This window comes from Bombina bombina, chromosome 3, assembly GCF_027579735.1.
Source record: "Bombina bombina isolate aBomBom1 chromosome 3, aBomBom1.pri, whole genome shotgun sequence".
Lineage (NCBI taxonomy): Eukaryota > Metazoa > Chordata > Amphibia > Anura > Bombinatoridae > Bombina > Bombina bombina.
Window position 1 is genome coordinate 532,568,275 of NC_069501.1, and position 20,110 is coordinate 532,588,384.

Genomic DNA, 20,110 nt, shown 5'->3' on the forward strand with positions numbered 1-20,110 from the left:
CTAACATCGCCAACCCCTATATTATATTTATTAACCCCTAATCTGCCCCCCCCAACGTCGCTGCTACCTACCTACAATTATTAACCCCTAATCTGCCGACCGGACCTCACCGCTACTATAATAAATGTATTAACCCCTAATCCGCCTCACTCCCGCCTCAAAAACCCTATAATAAATAGTAATAACCCCTAATCTGCCCTCCCTAACATCGCCAACACCTAACTTCAAGTATTAACCCCTAATCTGCCGACCGGACCTCGCTGCTACTCTAATAAATGTATTAACCCCCAAAAGCTAAGTCTAACCCTAACCCTAACAACCCACTAAGTTAAATATAATTTAAATCTAACAAAATAAATTATTTCTTATTAAAAAAATTAATCCTATTTAAATCTAAATACTTACCTGTAAAATAAACCCTAATATAGCTACAATGTAAATAATAATTATATTGTAGCTATTTAAGGATTAATAATTATTTTACAGGCAACTTTGTATTTATTTTAACCAGGTACAATAGCTATTAAATAGTTATTAACTATTTAATAGCTACCTAGTTAAAATAATTACAAAATTACCTGTAAAATAAATCCTAACCTAAGTTACAATTAAACCTAACACTACACTATCAATAAATTAATTAAATAAACTATCTACAATTATCTACAATTAAATCAACTAAACTAAATTACCAAAAAAAAAAAACACTAAATTACAAAAAAAAACACCCCCACTAAATTACAAAAAATAAAAAAACATAATTTATGCTTACCTGATAAATTTATTTCTCTTGTAGTGTATTCAGTCCACGGATCATCCATTACTTATGGGATATATTCCCTTCCCAAAAGGAAGTTGCAAGAGGATCACCCAAGCAGAGCTGCTATATAGCTCCTCCCCTCACATGTCATATCCAGTCATTCGACCGAAACAAGACAAGAAAGGAGAAACCATAGGGTGCAGTGGTGACTGGAGTTTTAATTAAAATTTAGATCTGCCTTAAAAAGACAGGGCGGGCCGTGGACTGAATACACTACAAGAGAAATAAATTTATCAGGTAAGCATAAATTATGTTTTCTCTTGTTAAGTGTATTCAGTCCACGGATCATCCATTACTTATGGGATACCAATACCAAAGCCAAAGTACACGGATGATGGGAGGGACAAGGCAGGAACTTAAACGGAAGGAACCACTGCCTGTAGAACCTTTCTCCCAAAAACAGCCTCCGAAGAAGCAAAAGTGTCAAATTTGTAAAATTTTGAAAAAGTGTGAAGCGAAGACCAAGTTGCAGCAAGGGGTGGAAGCCACAGCTCTAGTGGAATGAGCTGTAATTCTTTCAGGGGGCTGCTGTCCAGCAGTCTCATAGTGTAACATATCTCAGCCTAATGTCACTATCCCTTTAAGACTTCCTTCTCTGACTGCTGCATTTGGGCAGTATTCACATTCAGCTTGCCTGCCTGATTAATCATTCATGCACCTGATTACCTCAGCCTCTTTTTAAGCCTTCTCAGGTCTAATGTGCTGGGCATTAACATTGAAGTTGTGATCCTGAACAACAGAGGTCTGTGACTTTTTCCTGTATGAATTTACCAACTATTTCAACCTACAGCATTTTCTATTCCATTGCCTAAAATCATCAAATCGCAAGTATCCAAATAATTCCATTTTCTGTTTCCTGGACACTGCTACTTAACAAACTCAGAACTTTATTATAAATCAAGCATACTTTTGGTTATCATCACTCTCTAATTACAACAGCATCTTACTCAGAACTTTATAACTATTTCTCTGCTACAAGTTGTCATTGCTGAAATATCCTGCTGCAAATATGTTAACATATTCTGAACTCTGCATCTATGTGTTCAATTAAAAGCTTTCATGTGATTCTCTAATATATGTTCAAACAGTAATTGATGCCTTAAACTTAACTTTCACCTGTGCTGCTCTGCTAATTACTGACATACAGCTCTTTATAATATTATATACTGTGAACCTGCAACAAACCAAGTTTGCATCTAAATGCACAAACAGTAATTAATGCCTAAACTTGCAGCTTGTCTAAGTACCTGTGCAGCTGTGCTTAAACTCTGACATACAGCTTTATATAATATTATGTACTGTGAACCTGCAGCAAACCTTAGTTTGCATCTAAGTGTCAATCTTTTACTAGATTACTCTGAAGCCTGAACATTCCACATTGCTATATTTTTTTCTCTCATTGAATCCTGCAGTTACTGCTATTAACTAACTATAAGTCACAGGGAAGTCAGAATATATTGTATACAAATGTTGCACTCTCCATTTATTCTACAATAACTTCTAGCAACTATGAATCACAGAATATCATCTATCCACGTCCAGGATACTCTTCCCTGGGTCAGGGGTCGGTGTCTTCAAATCCCTACCACTGCCCCGAGGGTCTGTGTCCTGAGCGCATGTACACCGGATCATGACAGAATGTTAATGCCTAAAAAAGGGATCCGCAGTGGTAGTGGATGCACCGACCCTCAAAGGAAAATAAAAAATTACAACATAACTTAGACCCAAGCAATCCCTAAAGGAAAAACAGAAGATTTTCAAACTTTAAAAAATTTAAAGACACAGTACTCCCATTCTAGACAATCCTCTACTCATGTTCGTGGTTACCATTTTGGTGAAACTGATCCTGAATCTGACTATGAAAATGAAGAGGATTTAACCATAGCTTCAGCAGAAAAAATTCAGATCTTTAAAGATTTAAAGAGACAGAACCACTTTTCTAGAATTTCATCTGTTCGTGATTTCCATTTTGGTGAAACTGATTCTGAGTCTGACTATGTAACTGAAGAGGATGCATTCATAGATTCAGCAGAAAAAAATCAGACCTTTAAAGATTTAAAGAGACAGGACTACTGTTCCAGAATACCATCTACTCCTCCTGTTTGTGATTCCTATCCTGATGATACTGATTCTGAGTCTGAATATGTCAACAAGGAGTATGACTTCACAGATCCAGCTGAATTGGCATTAGACTGGTATGAGCGCAACTTTAATTTGCCACAAACTCAGACAAAACCTCAACCTATTTGCTATAATGACATCCTTGGTTGTTATATTTACAATATGGATGATACAGACAGCTCCCATCATGAAACCTCTCATGGAAATACTGATCTTCCTATTTCTGATATTCCCATGGAATCGTTAGATTGGACAGATTCAGAGCCGGAAGAAAAGACATCTGGTTTACAGACTGCTGTTTGGAGAAAAGGTCCCCTCAACTACTATGCATATTTATTACATCAGAATTATGCATCCAGTGATGAAGAGGATTTCTGTTCTCAACCTGATATAAGGTACTACAAGCCACAATGGCAGCAACCTAAGAAGCCTCATACTGGGAAGAAATATCAGTTATCTAAGCTCTCTAAGAAAAAGAAGAATAGGAAGAAAGTCTTTCTGCCTACAGAAAATCAAAAGTGCAAAGAGGAAACTCAGCCTGAATCTCCTGTTTCAGTTTCTGTTGTACCAGACCCTCTCTTGCCTCATGACACTGTCAACACCAAGCTCGATGTTGTCTCTAGTCACCATCTGTCTGTTCTTAAAGCATCTAATGGTATCTCTTCTCAGACTCTACAACAACTACAAAAACTGTTTCCAACTATTGATTTCTTGCATCCCACTCATGCTGCCTCAATGTATATAAATCCTGTGCTAGAAACAAAAGATAATTTTGTTCCAGATATACAATCTAACAGTTTACCAGAGATAGTCCCTGGAGAATTTAGCTCTGATATTCAAACTCAAATAAGTATGCCTGCTGAACCCCAGACAACTTCTCAGTCAGAATCTTGTGTCACAATTCCTCCGCATCTACCTGAGTGTGGCATATTTCAGTACACTTCACCTTTTTAAAATTCTTCTGTTACTGCATCTAAGAAATTGTTTCCCTTGGGAGATACTTTGCACCAACCTACATTTTCTACTACATCAGTTTCCTGTACAGGAATTCCTGATACTCAATCCTGTGAGGACAACTTTGAACCAAGTTCGCAAGTGGACATTCTTGAACCTGAAACTTGTACAAAAGTTCTTCAAGAAGATTCCCCTGTGCCCATTCCTGTTCCTGTTTTCCATGATTATACTACTAAACCTGACATCAAGGTGGACTCTCCTGTTTTTGACCCTGGTATGGGTATTCCTTTGTTTAACCCAGAAATGGGCGTAATAATACTTGATCCTGAAGATAGCCATGCCCTCTACTCAGAAGCGAGTATGGTTCTTGGCTGTAAAGTGGGTCTTGTTAATTCTTCGTTTATGAACCCTGAAGAAAGCCTTGCCCTCTGCTCAGAAGAGAGTATGGTTCCTGGCTCTAAAGTGGGTTCTTTTCCTTTCTCTATAGTTGAACCTTGCCCTGGCATGGGCATTCCTTCACCCGATCCTACTGAGGATATTCCTGAACCTTGCCCAGATGTGGGTACTTCTGAACCTTGCCCTGGCATGGGCATTCCTACACTTGATCCTATTGAGGATATTCCTGAACCTTGCCCAGATGTGGGTATTCCTGAACCTGGCCCTGGTGTGGGCATTCATATACCTGTTCTTAGTGAGGACACTTTTGATTCTGAATCCAGTAAGGAGACATTTCATATTGAATTAGAAGATGGCAAGAACTGGACAAATCTTGCACTCTACACTCCTATCTCCTACTTTGAAGAAAGCCCTGCTATTGCGTTAGAAGTGGCTATAGCTTTTTCTTTTGGAGTATATCTAATCCTCAGCCAAGAGGTTAATTCTGAGGATACTCAAATCTCTGACCCAAAGGTGGTTAATCTGGTTATCAATCCAGAATGCTGCATCTCTATTTCTGAAGCTGAGGAAAGCCTATTCATATCTCTAGGACTGGCTGCCATTTCATTGGCTATGTACATGCTCATCTATCATGAAGAACATACGCCTATCTACCCTCAGGATGATTCTGTGGTAGGAACCTCATTGTATGTGGCGTTCATGCATTCTCACTATGACTACAAAAAAGTTGACTTCAAGATTTGCTCTCATCATTTTCAAGATCTTTTGATACCTGAATTACATGGCCTTTACTTCGTCATTCAACTTTTTCAAGCGATCTCCAACCCTCCTTTCTTGATTTCCGATTGGACTCACTACCTCCATACACCTACTACCGGTTCTTCATATCATTTTTGTTCTCTCTCCTTTTGGATTGTGTTGGGCGCCGGAGGTCGCCTTTAAGGAGGGCGATCTGTAACATATCTCAGCCTAATGTCACTATCCCTTTAAGACTTCCTTCTCTGACTGCTGCATTTGGACAGTATTCACATTCAGCTTGCCTGCCTGATTAATCATTCATGCACCTGATTACCTCAGCCTCTTTTTAAGCCTTCTCAGGTCTAATGTGCTGGGCATTAACATTGAAGTTGTGATCCTGAACAACAGAGGTCTGTGACTTTTTCCTGTATGAATTTACCAACTATTTCAACCTACAGCATTTTCTATTCCAATGCCTAAAATCATCAAATCACAAGTATCCAAATAATTCCATTTTCTGTTTCCTGGACACTGCTACTTAACAAACTCAGAACTTTATTATAAATCAAGCATACTTTTGGTTATCATCACTCTCTAATTACAACAGCATCTTACTCAGAACTTTATAACTATTTCTCTGCTACAAGTTGTCATTGCTGAAATATCCTGCTGCAAATATGTTAACATATTCTGAACTCTGCATCTATGTGTTCAATTAAAAGCTTTCATGTGATTCTCCAATATATGTTCAAACAGTAATTGATGCCTTAAACTTAACTTTCACCTGTGCTGCTCTGCTAATTACTGACATACAGCTCTTTATAATATTATATACTGTGAACCTGCAACAAACCAAGTTTGCATCTAAATGCACAAACAGTAATTAATGCCTAAACTTGCAGCTTGTCTAAGTACCTGTGCAGCTGTGCTTAAACTCTGACATACAGCTTTATATAATATTATGTACTGTGAACCTGCAACAAACCTTAGTTTGCATCTAAGTGTCAATCTTTTACTAGATTACTCTGAAGCCTGAACATTCCACATTGCTATATTTTTTCTCTCATTGAATCCTGCAGTTACTGCTATTAACTAACTATAAGTCACAGTGAAGTCAGAATATATTGTATACAAATGTTGCACTCTCCATTTATTCTACAATAACTTCTAGCAACTATGAATCACAGAATATCATCTATCCACGTCCAGGATACTCTTCCCCGGGTCAGGGGTCGGTGTCTTCAAATCCCTACCACTGCGCCGAGGGTCTGTGTCCTGAGCGCATGTACACCGGATCATGACACATAGGCTAAACGTATTATGCTACGAAGCCAAAAGGAGAGACCTCTCCTCTGACCAGAGTACACGACAAACAGGGAAGAAGTTTGACGAAAATCTTTAGTTGCCTGTAAATAGAACTTCAGGGCACGGACTACGTCCAGATTATGCAAAAGTCATTCCTTCTTTGAAGAAGGATTAGAACATAATGATGGAACAACAATCTCCTGATTGATATTCCTGTTAGAAACTACCTTAGGTAAAAACCCCTGTTTAGTACGCAGAACTACCTTGTCTGAATGGAAAATCAGATAAGGAGAATCACAATGTAAGGCCAATAACTCAGAGACTCTTCGAGCCGAGGAAATAGCCATCAAAAACAGAACTTTCCAAGATAAAAGCTTAATATCAATGGAATGAAGGGGTTCAAACGGAACCCCTTGAAGAACTTTAAGAACCAAGTTTAAGCTCCACGGAGGAACAACCGTCTTAAACACAGGCTTAAACCTAGCCAAAGCCTGACAAAAAGCCTGGACGTCTGGAACTTCTGCCAGACGTTTGTGTAAGAGAATAGACAGAGCAGAAATCTGTCCCTTTAACGAACTAGCAGATAAGCCCTTTTCTAAACCCTCTTGTAGAAAGGACAATATCCTAGGAATCCTAACCTTACTCCATGAGTAACCCTTGGATTCGCACCAATATAAATATTTACGCCATATCTTATGGTAAATTTTTCTGGTAACAGGCTTCCGTGCCTGTATTAAGGTATCAATAACTGACTCCGAGAAGCCACGCTTTGATAGGATCAAGCGTTCAATCTCCATGCAGTCAGCCTCAGAGAAATTTGATTTGGATGGTTGAAAGGACCTTGTATTAGAAGGTCCTGCCTCAGAGGTAGAGACCATGGGGGACAGGACGACATGTCCACTAGGTCTGCATACCAGGTCCTGCATGGCCACGCAGGCGCTATCAGAATCACAGATGCTCTCTCCTGTTTGATCTTGGCAATCAGTCGAGGTAGCATCGGAAATGGTGGAAACACATAAGCCATGTTGAAGACCCAAGGGGCTGCCAGAGCATCTATCAGCGCCGCTCCCGGGTCCCTGGACCTGGATCCGTAACAAGGAAGCTTGGCGTTCTGGCGAGACGCCATGAGATCCAGTTCTGGTTTGCCCCAACGATGAATCAGTTGAGCGAAGACCTCCGGATGAAGTTCCCACTCCCCCGGATGAAAAGTCTGGCGACTTAGAAAATCCGCCTCCCAGTTCTCCACGCCTGGGATGTAGATCGCTGACAGGTGGCAAGAGTGAGACTCTGCCCAGCGAATTATCTTTGAGACTTCCAACATCGCTAGGGAACTCCTGGTTCCCCCTTGATGGTTGATGTAGGCCACAGTCGTGATGTTGTCCGACTGAAATCTGATGAACCTCAGTGTTGCTAACTGAGGCCAAGCTAGAAGAGCATTGAATATTGCTCTCAACTCCAGAATATTTATTGGGAGGAGTTTCTCCTCCTGAGTCCATAATCCCTGAGCCTTCAGGGAGTTCCAGACTGCGCCCCAACCTAGAAGGCTGGCATCTGTTGTTACAATTGTCCAATCTGGCCTGTGAAAGGTCATCCCCTTGGACAGATGGACCGAGAAAGCCATCAGAGAAGAGAATCTCTGGTCTCTTGATCCAGATTTAGTAGAGGGGACAAATCTGAGTAATCCCCATTCCACTGATTTAGCATGCATAATTGCAGAGGTCTGAGATGCAGGCGCGCAAATGGTACTATGTCCATTGCCGCTACCATTAAGCCGATTACTTCCATGCACTGAGCTACTGACGGGCGTGGAATGGAATGAAGGGCACGGCAAGCATTTAAAAGTTTTGATAACCTGACCTCCGTCAGGTAAATTTTCATTTCTACAGAATCTATCAGAGTCCCTAGGAAGGAGACTCTTGTGAGTGGTGATAGAGAACTCTTTTCCACGTTCACCTTCCACCCATGCGACCTCAGAAATGCCAGAACTATCTCTGTATGAGACTTGGCAATTTGAAAACTTGACGCTTGTATCAGAATGTCGTCTAGGTACGGAGCCACCGCTATGCCTCGCGGTCTTAGTACCGCTAAAAGTGAGCCCAGAACCTTTGTAAAAATTCTCGGGGCCGTAGCTAACCCGAAGGGAAGAGCTACAAACTGGTAATGCCTGTCTAGAAAGGCAAATCTTAGGTACCGATAATGATCTTTGTGAATCGGTATATGAAGGTAGGCATCCTTTAAGTCTACTGTGGTCATGTATTGACCCTCTTGGATCATGGGTAGGATGGTTCGAATATTTTCCATTTTGAATGATGGAACTCTTAGGAATTTGTTTAAGATTTTTAGGTCCAAGATTGGTCTGAAGGTTCCCTCTTTCTTGGGAACCACAAACAGATTTGATTAAAATCCTTGCCCTTGTTCCGTCTGCGGAACTGGGTGGATCACCCCCATTACTAAGAGGTCTTGTACACAGCGTAGAAATGCCTCTTTCTTTATTTGGTTTGCTGATAACCTTGAAAGATGAAATCTCCCTTGTGGAGGAGAAGCTTTGAAGTCCAGAAGATATCTCTGAGATATGATCTCCAACGCCCAGGGATCCTGGACATCTCTTGCCCAAGCCTGGGCGAAGAGAGAAAGTATGCCCCCCACTAGATCCGTTTCCGGATAGGGGGCCCTCTCTTCATGCTGTCTTAGGGGCAGAAGTAGGCTTTCTGGCCTGCTTGCCCTTGCTCCAGGGCTGGTTAGCTTTCCAGCCCTGTCTGTAACGAGCAACAGTTCCTTCCTGTTTTGGAGCGGAGGAAGTTGATGCTGTTTGGCCTTTGATTTGGCCCTGTCCTGAGGAAGAGTATGACCCTTACCTCCAGTAATGTCAGCAATAATTTCTTTCAATCCGGGCCCGAATAAGGTCTGCCCCTTGAAAGGAATATTAAGCAATTTAGATTTAGAAGTCACGTGAGCTGACCAAGATTTAAGCCATAGCGCTCTGCGCGCCTGTATGGCGAATCCGGAGTTCTTAGCCGTTAGTTTGGTTAAATGTACAACGGCATCAGAAACAAATGCATTAGCTAGCTTAAGTGCTTTAAGCTTGACCATAATCTCATCCAATGGAGCTGTGCGAATGGCCTCTTCCAGAGACTCAAACCAGAATGCCGCAGCAGCAGTGACAGGCGCAATGCATGCAAGGGGCTGTAAGATAAAACCTTGTTGAACAAACACTTTCTTAAGGTAACCTTCTAATTTTTTATCCATTGGATCCGAAAAAGCACAACTATCCTCCACCGGGATAGTGGTACGTTTAGCTAAAGTAGAAACTGCTCCCTCCACCTTAGGGACCGTTTGCCATAAGTCTCGTGTGGTGGCGTCTATTGGAAACATTTTTCTAAATATCGGAGGGGAAAAGGGCACACCGGGTCTATCCCACTCCTTGCTAATAATTTCTGTAAGCCTTTTAGGTATAGGAAAAACGTCAGTACACACCGGTACCGCAAAGTATCTATCCAACCTACATACTTTCTCTGGAATTGCAACCGTGTTACAATCATTCAGAGCCGCTAATACCTCCCCTAGCAATACACGGAGGTTCTCAAGCTTAAATTTAAAATTAGAAATCTCTGAATCCGGTCTCCCTGGATCAGATCCGTCATCCACAGAATGAAGCTCTCCGTCCTCATGTTCTGCAAATTGTGACGCAGTATCGGACATGGCTCTCACATCATCAGCGCGCTCTGTCCTTAACCCAGAGCTATCGCGTTTGCCTCTTAATTCTGGCAATTTAGATAATACCTCTGTCATAACAGCAGCCATGTCTTGCAAAGTGATTTGTATGGGCCTCTCTGATGTACTTGGCGCCACAATATCACGCGCCTCCTGAGCGGGAGGCGAAGGTACTGACACGTGAGGAGAGTTAGTTGGCATAACTTCCCCCTCGTTGTCTGGTGATAATTTCTTTACAGATAAAAATTGACTTTTATTCAAAGTGACATCAATACATTTAGTACACATATTTCTATGGGGCTCCACATTGGCCTTCAAACATAGTGAACAAACAGATTCATCTGTGTCAGACATGTTTAAACAGACTAGCAATGAGACTAGCAAGCTTGGAAAATCCTTTCAAATAAGTTTACAAGCAATATAAAAAACGCTACTGCGCCTTTAAGAAGCACAAAAAAATTGTCACAGTTGAAATAACAATGAACCAAATCAGTTATAGCAACCAAATTTTCACAGTAAATGTATTAAGTTAGCAAAGCATTGCACCCACTAGCAAATGGATGATTAACCCCTTAATACCCAAAAACGGATAATCAATTTAACAATTAACGTTTTTATCACAGTCAAACACACTGTCACAGGTCTGCTGTGACTGATTACCTCCCTCAAAATGATTTTGAAGACCCCTGAGCTCTCTAGAGACGTCCTGGATCAAGGAGGAAGAAGCAGGAAGACTGTAACTGAATTTTTACTGTGCAAAAAAGCGCTAAAATAGGCCCCTCCCACTCATATTACAACAGTGGGAAACCTCAGTTAACCGTTTCTATGCAGAAATAAACGACAGCCATGTGGAAAATCATGCCCCAAAAGATTTATCACCAAAGTACCTCACAAAAAACGAATAACATGCCAGTAAACGTTTTAAACATGCACTTTAAAAGTTAGGTAGTGTTATTAATAAGCCTGCTACCAGTCGCTTCTACTGCAGTTAAGGCTCATACATTACTTCAGTATTAACAGTATTTTCTTAGTCAAATTCCATTCCTTAGAAAATTACTTATTGTACATACATTCATCAGCCTGATACCAGTCGCTACTGCATTTAAGGCTGTACTTACATCGGTATCAGCAGTATTTTCTAAGTCAATTCCATTCCTTAGAAAAATATTCTACTGCACATACCTCATCTGCAGGGGACCCCGCATGCTATTCCCTTTCTGAAGTTACCCCACTCCTCAGAATGTGCGAGAACAGCCAGTGGATCTTAGTTACTTCTGCTAAGATCATAGAAAATGCAGGCAGATTCTTCTTCCAAATACTGCCTGAGAGAAAAAAACAGCACACTCCGGTGCCATTTAAAATAACAAACTTTTGATTGAAGAAATAATTAAGTATAAAAATTCCACACTCCTCTCACACCTTCCTACTATGTCAGTTGCAAGAGAATGACTGGATATGACATGTGAGGGGAGGAGCTATATAGCAGCTCTGCTTGGGTGATCCTCTTGCAACTTCCTGTTGGGAAGGGAATATATCCCATAAGTAATGGATGATCCGTGGACTGAATACACTTAACAAGAGAAAAGATTACAAGAATTCTAAACTAATTACACCTACTCTAAGCCCCCTAAAAAAATAACAAAGCCCCCCAAAATAAAAAAATGCCCTACCCTATTCTAAAATAAAAATTTAACAGCTCTTTTACCTTACCAGCCCTTAAAAGGGCCTTTTGTGGGGCATGCCCCAAAGAAAACAGCTCTTTTACATTTAAATAAACATACAACACCCCCCCAACATTACAACCCACCACCCACATACCCCTAATCTAACCCAAACCCCCCTTAAAAAACCTAACACTAAGCCCCTGAAGATCTTCCTACCTTGTCTTCACCACGCCGGGTATCACCGATCCGTCCAGAAGAGGGTCTGAAGTCTTCCTCCTATCCGGCAAGAAGAGGTCCAGAAGAGGGTCCGAAGTCTTCATCCTATCCGGCAAGAAGAAGAGATCCGGACCGGCAAACATCTTCATCCAAGCGGCATCTTCGATCTTCTTCCATCCGGCGCGGAGCGGGACCATCTTGAAGCAGCTGACGCGGATTCATCCTCTTCTTCCGACGTCCTAAGTCCGAATGAAAGTTACTTTAAATGATGTCATCCAAGATGGCGTCCCTCGAATTCCGATTGGCTGATAGGATTCTATCAGCCAATCAGATTGAGCTTGCATTCTATTGGCTGATCAGAACAGCCAATAGAATGCAAGCTCAATCTGATTGGCTGATTGGATCAGCCAATCCGATTGAACTTGAATCTGATTAGCTGATTCAATCAGCCAATCAGATTTTTCCTACCTTAATTCTGATTGGCTGATAGAATCCTATCAGCCAATCGGAATTCGAGGGACGCCATCTTGGATGACGTCATTTAAAGGAACCTTCATTCGGACTTAGGACGTCGGAAGAAGAGGATGGATCCGCGTCGGCTGCTTCAAGATGGTCCCGCTCTGCGTCGGATGGAAGAAGATCGAAGATGCCGCTTGGATGAAGATGTTTGCCGGTCCAGATCTCCTCTTCTTGCCGGATAGGATGAAGACTTCGGACCCTCTTCTTGCCGGATAGGAGGAAGACTTCGGACCCTCTTCTGGACGGATTGGTGATACCCGGCGTGGTGAAGACAAGGTAGGAAGATCTTCAGGGGCTTAGTGTTAGGTTTTTTAAGGGGGGTTTGGGTTAGATTAGGGGTATGTGGGTGGTGGGTTGTAATGTTGGGGGAGGGGTATTGTATGTTTATTTAAATGCAAAAGAGCTGTTTTCTTTGGGGCATGCCCCGCAAAAGGCCCTTTTAAGGGCTGGTAAGGTAAAAGAGCTGTTAAATTTTTATTTTAGAATAGGGTATGGCATTTTTTTATTTTGGGGGGCTTTGTTATTTTTTTAGGGGGCTTAGAGTAGGTGTAATTAGTTTAAAATTCTTGTAATCTTCTTTTTATTTTTTGTAATTTAGTGTTTGTTTGTTTTTGTAATTTAGTGGGTTTTTTTTGGTAATTTAGTTTAGTTGATTTAATTGTAGATAATTGTAGATAGTTTATTTAATTAATTTATTGATAGTGTAGTGTTAGGTTTAATTGTAACTTAGGTTAGGATTTATTTTACAGGTAATTTTGTAATTATTTTTTTTTTTTTTTTTTTTTTTTTTTCTACAATATAACTAACAGTTACATTGTAGCTAGCTTAGGGTTTATTTATTTTTTTTTTTTTTTATTTTTTTTTTTTTTTTTGGTTTTCAAAGAGCTTTATTGTCATCCACAAAAATAAAAAATGTACAGAGCATGGAAGAAAAATAGAAAATTAAGAGACAACAATTACATAAATATAGTCTTTTACAGTCTTCTCCCAATGTAACGATTTGGATGAGGTTAACACATAGGTGTGTAGTTTCGTTGCTCCTTGGTGAAATTATTCTCATAACTTTGTAACGATAAACTTAACTATAAACTTTGGAACCACCATTCCTTCCAAGGGGGGGAGGCCCCCGAGATCAGCGTCAACAAGAGATATAAGAGGAAACGAAGAGAGAGACAGGTAAATAGGGAGAGAAGGGACTTTATGTTATTGGCCTACGTAAAGGGACCTGCCGTGTAGTTAGTTCTTCCCAGAGAAATTTAATGTCTGCAAAAGTGCCGATCTGTTTTCTTTTGTACTAACTATATTCCTCGAGTGCTAGCATGTCCGTGACCTTATTGATCCATTCTAATAGCGTTGGCCTGTGTTGTGTTTTCCAATGAAACGCTATTAGAGATTTGGGGCTTGTGATGCCTATTTGTAAAAGTCTAAGTCTCAGTTTGCAAGGGAACGGGGGGAGGTCATTTAATAACGCTAGTCTGGGTGTCAGCTCAAATTCCTCAGTCAGTATTTGCCTATAAAAAGTTTCTATTTCGCACCAGAGTGGTTTGATTACATCACATTCCCACCACATATGTAGGTATTGGCCTCTAGTAGGGCAACCTCTCCAGCAGTTACTGCTTGCCTCCGGGTAGATGGAGTGGATGCGTGAAGGTGTTAAGTACCATCTCAGTAGCACTTTAAAATTAAGTTCTAACATTTGGGGTGAGCTTGACGACTTTTTTGTGTTTTGAAAAATTTTCTTCCAATCCTTCCCATTTATATCCTGTCCCAGCTCCTCGTGCCATTTGGTCGTGTATGAGGGGAGCGTGTGTGTGTGTTCTATTTGTATAAGTTTGCGTGTCAATGACAGTGAGTGCCGCAGCGGCGTTGTATTTATGCAAAGAGTTTCGAACGGTGTCAGTTCCCTAAGGAAGTCTTTTTGGTGTGGTGAAGTGTATATAAAATGGTGTAGTTGAGAATATTTTAACCAGTTAGAGTATCGTCCTCCCGCTACTGCACTTAGATTTTCTCTCCCTGCTAACTTCCCACGAAGCGTAAATTCTTTTAGTGGCACTGTGTATCCCCATTCAGTTAGTCTCTGTTGTCCTTTATCCAACCCCCCTATCATCTCAGCGTTCAGTGGTATGGGAAAAAGAGGGGAGCGAGCTCCAGTGAGATACGTCTGGTGAAGATTAATATTATCCCAGGAGTCAAAAACATGTTTATGAATCATTAGATCATAACACTGTGGGGGCCGTAAAGATTTTGGTACCCAGCATAGAGCTCCCACTGAAGGAACTCTAAGGATGTTAGAGTCTAAGGATACCCAGGCTTTCGAGTCACCTGCTCTATGCCAGTCTAGAATTCTTTGTAAGGTGACTGCGTTATAATATACTGTTAAGTCTGGTAACCCCAGTCCTCCATTTATTGTGGCTCTGTACATGTTGGATTTGTTAATCCTAGGTTTTCCTTTTCCCCAGATAAAGGCATTTATATGTCTTTGGAGTTGAGCTAGGTACCATTTGGGAAGAGTTATGGGTACCGCTTGAAGTAGGTACAATACCCTGGGCAAAGTGGTCATTTTAATGCATTGTGTGCGTCCCCACCATGAAATTGGTTTTAAAGACCAAGTGCGAAGATCTTGTTGCGTTGTTAATAAAAGTTTGGTGTAATTTTCTTTAAATAGTTGTGTGTGGTTAGGGGAGATATGTATCCCTAAGTATTTTATGGACCTGTCTCGGACAATCATTGGGCAGGTGTTTGAAACATTAAGAAAATCCGTCTGGGCCATGGAAATATTTAGAATCTCCGATTTCTGCGGGTTTATCGAGAAACCCGAGAACCGGCCGAAGGTGTTAATTTCTTTTAAGATTATAGGAACTGTGCGGTGTGGATCAGTAATTGTGAATAGTACGTCGTCAGCGTATAATGCAATTTTAAAATCGTGAGGGCCTATCTTTATACCATGTATCTCATTGTTATTTCTAATATGTGTAGCAAAGACCTCCATTGTTAGAATAAACAATATGGGCGACAAGGGGCAACCCTGTCGTGTGCCGTTTTGAATTTGGAAGGGGTTTGATAGCATTCCATTTGCCTTAACTTTAGCGGTGGGACTGGTGTATAGGCTAAGTATGCGTGAGATCATGTGTGGTCCAAATCCTATCGCCTTTAGTGTCTCTTCAAGAAATCTCCAATTTATGCGATCGAACGCCTTCTCGGCGTCTACCGCCAAGAGGGCTGATGGAATTTTGTTATGTTTAGCGTATGATATTAAAGTCAGGGCTCTTATTGTATTGTCCCTTGCCTCTCGCCCCGGGACAAATCCCACTTGGTCCGTATGTATTAGGGACTGCAGTACTACGTTGATTCTTTTTGCTAAGATTTTGCCTAAAATTTTTATATCCGTGTTTAGGAGGGATATCGGCCTATAACTACTGGGGTCTGTTGGACTTTTCTGGGGTTTGGGTATTACAGAAATATGTGCCGACAGCATGTCTTGCGAGAAAGAGCCCTCGTTCTCCAATGTTTGGAATAATTTAAGTAGGTGTGGGGCTAGGATATGTTTATAAGTCTTATAGTATGTGTTTGAGAAGCCGTCTGGGCCCGGACTTTTACCTGTGGGTAAATCTTTTATTGCAGACAAGACCTCTAACAAGCTTATTGGGTTTTCTAGTGTAGTGCGTTGCTCTGGTTGCAAAGAGGGTAGGTCTGCGTCGTTAATGTATGCCCGCATCTGCGTTAGGTGTTCTGGTGTGTCGTCTTTGCTAAGGTTATATAACTTAGCGTAATATTCTTTAAAGTGGTTAGCAATACCTTCACTGTCTAGTATATCCCGCTTGTCAGGGGTTGTTAACTTATGTATCTGTGCTTTTAGTGTCTGGGTTTTTAGGGCTCTGGCTAGGAGCGAACCTGCTCTATTGCCCTCGAAAAAGTAGATTTTTTTAAGATTTAATGCACGTCTCTGGGCCTCTTTCAAGAGTATTTTATTGAGTTCTTGTCTGGTGTCTGTCACCCTTTTAAGTAATGTATTGTCTTTCGGAGAATTTTTGTGGGAGAGTTCCAAGCCGGCTAATTGAGTAGTCAGGGCATCTATTGTCTGATTGTACCTTCTCTTCCTATATGAAGTATGTTTAATGCAGTGGCCTCTGAGTACCGCTTTGTGAGCCTCCCATAACGTGTGTGGAGAGGTGTCTGGAGTAGCGTTAATGCTAAAGTATTCCTTTAGTGAAGTTGCCAAGGCGTCAGTTGTGTCTGGTTGATGTAATAACGAGTCGTCCATTCTCCAAATATAGGGGGTCGTTGGGTGGTCGGGCCATTGTAGTTGGGCACAAACTTGAGAGTGATCTGACCATGGTGTTGGCTGGATGTCTGCGTCTTTAAGTAAAGAGAGGTGGTTTCTGTCTATGAAGATATAGTCGATTCTAGTGTACACTGACCAGGGGAAGGAGAAAAAGGTGTAGTTGCGCTGTGACGGATGTTTTAGTCTCCATGTATCAAGTAAGCCTAAATGTGTTAGGAATTTGTATACTATGTTAGGAGGTCGTGTTTGAGCTGTTGGTCTGTGAGAGGAGGCGTCCAGTGTTGGGTTTAGAGCGACGTTTAAATCTCCTCCTAAAATGAGAGTACCAATTTTATTTTCTACTACTAGGTTCTGTAGTGTCTGGAAAAATTGGGCTTTCTTACCGTTGGGGGCATATGCATTTACTAACGTCACAGGTTGGTGGAACAGTAAACCTGTTAGGATTAATATTCTGCCTTCTGTATCAACAATCTGTTTGTTAAGTTGGAATTGTATGTTTTTATGTATTAAAGTGCATACCCCGTTCTTTTTAACTCTGTCTGAGCTGTAATAACTTGTTGTGAATTCTTTTGAGTGAAAATTAGGTTCTGACTCCCTTATGAAATGTGTCTCCTGTAGGAATATGATTGCATTCTTATGCTTAGCTAAGCTGCGCAGTGCAATCGCTCTCTTCGTAGGAGAGTTGAGGCCCTTCACGTTCTGAGATATAATGTTTACTGCTGGGTCAGCCATGTTGGAGTGTGTGTGTTAGCGAACAATGTGATCTTACCCTCAGGAGGATCATCTGTAGCTTGGTTTGTAATACTTTACTGGTACAGCGTAGGTAAGAGTGGAAGAGAGTTGTAGATAAGAGGGCTGTATTCAGTTCTCCGGTAATGACACAGAAAAAAGAAAAAGGATGGATGGTGGTTCCAATACTGAAATAAATAAGCAAAACATGTAAGCAATACAACAATGGTAAAAGTATCCAACAACAATAACAATAACATTCCATTTGTCGTAGAGTACGATGTACTATCATCGTACAATTAGGGGGGGGGCAAGGTAATGGGGAATTAGGGAAATGAATTTTCTTGCTTCCGTTGAGAGGGGATGGTAGGCAAGAGTGGTAGGGGGAGAAAGGCATCTATTGTGCCTATCCATTCTTGATATTATGTCAAGATATTTGTTGTGGTCATGGGGGCTAGCTTTTAAGTTAAAGGGGTATGGGGTGGAGAGGGTGGAGGGGGGGGAATTTCCGTGGGTCACTGAGCAACCTATTATAGCTTTGTACTATATACTAGAGTCTTTTCATTTGGGTGGACATTCCCGCAATAGTCTTTGTTCAAAACTCTCTTAGGGAGTTATAGTAAGTGCAGAACAAATATAAAAGGAAATAAAGTACTCCCTTCATGATGGTTCAGAGTCCGCTTCCGATTGGGCCTGTGAAGTTGTGGAGTTGTTTCTTCTTTTCTTCGGTACTGTTGACCAGTTTGATTGTTGATTAGTTTTCGGAGTTTTCTTTTGTGAAGGTTTATCTGTGATGAGATCTTTTATTGAAGGCAACTTGGGTTGTGGGATGTCAAGCTGTTGGCAGAATGTTTCTATGTCTTCGGGGTCTTTATATGTGTATGTTTTATTGTCCTTAATGACTTTTATAGCAAAGGGAAAACCCCATCTGTAGGGTATATTTAAGTCTGTTAAATGCAATGTAAGGTATCTCGCCTCCTTCCTCTTTGCTAATGTTAGTGGGCTCAGGTCTGAGAAGATCTGTAGAGAGTCCTCTCCGAATCTAAGTGGGGAACTTTTTCTTGCCGCCAGCATGATTCTCTCCTTATCTGCAAACTTGTGGCAACATAATATTATATCTCTAGGGGGTGCCGATGGCGATGGTTTGGGTCTAAGGGCACGGTGTGCTCTGTCTAAAGATATCATGTCATCTTTGCCTAGACCTAGTAAAAATTTGAATAGGTTTTGTAAGTATGATGGAATTTGTGGTGGTGTAATTTCCTCTGGCACCCCCCTGATTCTCAGGTTTTGACGTCTGCCTCTATTATCAAGGTCTTCGACTTGGGATTGCAGTTGCAATATTGTCGTGTTCTGTTGCTGTAATGTTATAGTTATGTCATCTGTGGTTCTGGTGTATTCCTCTGCTTGTTCCTCCAAATGCAGTACTCTGTGACCCAGTGCGTTAACATCTCTCTTAACTTCAGCTAAACCGTCTTTTATTGCCTTGCTGACATGGGTCATAAATGTGCTCAGGTCATCTTTAGTGGGTAATAGGTTAAGGTCTGCCCGCGTTATAGGTGTGTGATCAGTTGCGTGATCCGTGAGATCCGACATGTCTAACTGTGCAGTTTCCACAGAAAGCGCATTTACATTGTCAAATGGCTTAAAGAATGCATTTAATTTCCCCCCACCAGGGGTTGTAGTTTTCTGTTGCTTGTCAGGTTTCTGTTTTCTGGTAGCCATATGGCAGTATTAACATAGAGTGGTAACAATAATGATGGCCTTATCAGGGGTCCTTTTCCTCTGTATTTCCCCCAGAATATGGTAATGATGTGTCTCTGCGGAGTTATGTCCCCAGGGCCTAGTTTCTTATGTGCGTGGCAACTAGCTCCGTCTGTATTATGTGGTTTTGGTTTGTGTCCCTTTAGCTGGTATATCGTTCAGTGTGCAGGGCCTCTCTCTTCGCATATGTGGTTAATAAACTGTTATAACGTTGGGATGTGCGACTTACTTAATGTTTGGTGTCGCTGCTGCTCTCTCCTGTTTGTTACAGGGTTGATTCTGTATCTGTGTTTCCAAGAGGCTCGTTCCCTGTATCGGGTTCTGTAGCGTCTGGCCGGAGGTGGCAATCGGTGCCTTGGAAGCCGGTGTCTGAGGATACCTTTGTAAGTGCACTGCTCTGTCTGTCCCAAGTTGTCGGTCTTTCTCTAACCGCGAGACGCTGCTCGCCACGTGGGTGATTCCGAGAGGCCTCTGCTAATGACCGCTGTAGTCTGGGTTTCTCTGCCGTTTATATGCCTGTTTTCGGTCTCCACACCTAACCCCCTAATTCAGAGATTATGGCACGTTATTGCATGCCCGTTTACTTTGCTTTAGCCCCCTTAGCTATGCTTATATCAAGTGGATGTAGCCGGAGCTTCAGTTAGTTGCGGCCATGTTCTTTCCCGGCCGGCTCCGCCCCCCCCCATTTTGTAATTATTTTAACTAGGTAGCTATATAGTTATTAACTATTTAATAGCTATTGTACCTAGTTAAAATAAATACAAAGTTGCCTGTAAAATAAATATTAATCCTAAAATAGCTACAATATAATTATTATTTATATTGCAGCTATATTAGGGTTTATTTTACAGGTATTTAGATTTAAATAGGAATAATTTATTTAATAAGATTTAT